The sequence below is a fragment of the Penaeus japonicus genome, unplaced genomic scaffold (genome assembly GCF_977035675.1).
Source record: "Penaeus japonicus unplaced genomic scaffold, GWHDUDI00000001_assembly GWHDUDI00000004, whole genome shotgun sequence".
In the NCBI taxonomy this organism is placed as follows: Eukaryota; Metazoa; Arthropoda; class Malacostraca; order Decapoda; family Penaeidae; genus Penaeus; species Penaeus japonicus.
The window spans coordinates 43,500,097-43,502,596 of NW_028234406.1; the positions used below are offsets into that span (position 1 = coordinate 43,500,097).

The following is a 2,500-nucleotide window of genomic DNA, read 5'->3' on the forward strand; positions in this document are numbered from 1 at the left end:
ATTTATGGATTTTTTTTTTTTTTTTAATATTATGATAAAGGTGGAGGGACTAAGGTAAGTGGGTATATGATATCTAATTAAGAGTGGGTGATAAAAAGAAATTAATCGCGGATTATCAATGCTTTGACATTTAACATAATTCGGAATCGTAAAATATACGTCATCCACTTCTGGAATATTCCCTATACTGCATTCTGCAATGTCTGCAACACGAAAGCACTTTTAGTGTGTACGTTCATGCACACATATCAATCGCCAACCCTCCCCGCTATGCAATCTGTATGAAGTGCAACGTGCATGAGAAAAATCTAGGTTGAGCGTTGTGTTGCATAGGCTCTTGTCAACATAGAATGGATCGTCTGGTATGTTTTGGCTTATCTAGAAGGGGGAGAAGGTGAATTAACTTGCTGTTATATTTCTTGTGTAAAATATAGACTGATTTTGGATATGCATACATGTATATATATATATATATATATATATATATATATATATATATAAATATAAATATATATATATATATATGCATATATGTGTATATATATATATATATATATATATATATATATATATATATTTGTGTGTGTGTGTGTGTGTGTGTGTGTGTGTGTCTGTGTGTATGTATATATGTATATACATGTATATATATGTATATGTATATATATATATATATATATATATATATATATATATATATATATATATATATATATATATATATATATATATACACACACACACACACACACATACGTATGTGTGCGTTTTCGTATATGAATGAATATGCGCGCGCGTGCTAGCTCGCTCGTGCATAAATATATACATTTACATATATCTAATTACCCATTCACGTCCAACAAAGGCAACCCGAGTACCTGCGTTTTGGTTGAGCAAAAATCGTGGCGATTGTTTATCAGGAAAGCGATTGCCATCTTGATGCTTGAGGTCACGCGATCGCCAGGCCGGGTGGCTCTCGCGGGAAGGAAGGAAACGGCGCTTGCTTAGCCATTGCAAGGGGGAAATTCTGTGCAACTTGGGACACCTGGGGATTATGATGGAATCTTGCATTGGGTGGTTTCTTCTGTTTTGTTTATGATTTTTCGTTGTGTGTGTGATTTTTCTTTATTTTCTTTTTTTGTTTTTTTTTTATTCTTCTGCTTCGTCTTTTTTGTTGTTGTTGTTCATATTGTTTCGTTGTTTTTTATTTGCCTTCGTTTTCTTTGCTTCTTTTTCTTCTTTTTTGTCTTCTTCTTTTTTGTCTTCTTCTTTTTCTTCGTCTACTTCTCCCTCCTCTTCTTTTTCTTCTTCATCTGTTTCTCCTTTTTCTTCTTCTCTGCTTCCTCTCCCTCCTCCTTCTCCTTCTTCTTTCCCTCCTTTTTTCCCTCCTTCTCCTGCTTCTTCTCTATCTTCTTCTCAGTTTCTTCATAGATAGAGAGAAAGGAAATAAAGACGAAAAATAAAACGAAATTCGAAAAATGATCAAAGAAATCAAAACGAACGAAGAACGAAAGAGAGGAAGAAGAAGAAGAAGAAGATAAAGAAAAAAAAAGAGGAAAATATAGAATGAGAAAAAAACAAAAAAACAACAAACAAACAAACGAAGAACGAAAGAGAGGAAGAAGAAGAATATATAGAATAAAACAAAACAAAAAAGAAGGAAAATATAGAATGAGAAAAAAACAAAACAAAAAAACAAAAAAGAAGAACGAAAGAGAAGAAGTAGAAGAAAGCAATAACAATTGTAATCACAATTTTAAGAGAATAATTTTCTTGTTGATTCGTGCAATTGTTAAGATGATTTTGTTGCATGTATAAAAAAAGGAACATAGAATTGTATAATCTTATTTCACATTTGACTTTGTTTTTGTTTTTTGCGTTGTATTTGTTTACTGTTTGTTTTATTTATTTGTTTTTTGTTGCTTGTTTTCGTTGCTTTTTTTCTCTCGTTTGGTTTTCGTTTTCTTGTTTACAAAGTTCACTTGCTTTCTTTTTATTGTAATCGTGTTTTGTTTAATTATGTGGCTTTATTTTTATTTTCATTTTTTTTTTTTTTACTCTTCTTTAAAAAAAAAATACATTATTTTTTATTTTGTTTTTCCGTTTGTTCGTTTTACTTTATCTTCTTATGTCTGTTCTTGTTTTCTTCCTTAATTTTATCCCTCTTGTGTTTGTTTGCTATTTCTTTGTTTACATCACACGTCACCTTCTCATTGAAAATGTCATTCACAATCTATCATATTCGCGTAATGTTAATATTTCGTTTAACTTTCTTATGATATTCATTCAGTGTTAAAGAGTATGTTCGTTTTGTTGTTGTTGTTGTGAAGTAGGGAGGAGGGGAAGGGAAGGAGGGAGGGAGGGGGGCATCACACACACACATACACACACATCCCCCCCCAACACCCACCCACCTACCTACACACAAACACACACACACATACCCTCCCCCCCCCCACACACACACACAATCACAAATCCCCCCCCCCCCCACCCACCCACC

The 2,500-nt window shown here is 32.8% G+C and overlaps 1 protein-coding gene across 1 annotated transcript in view; it reads left to right on the forward strand.

The window, feature by feature from the left end:
- LOC122268011 (uncharacterized) overlaps positions 1 to 2,500 on the forward strand; it is a gene marked incomplete in the record, with an annotated part of 149,704 nt that overhangs the window by 948 nt on the left and 146,256 nt on the right.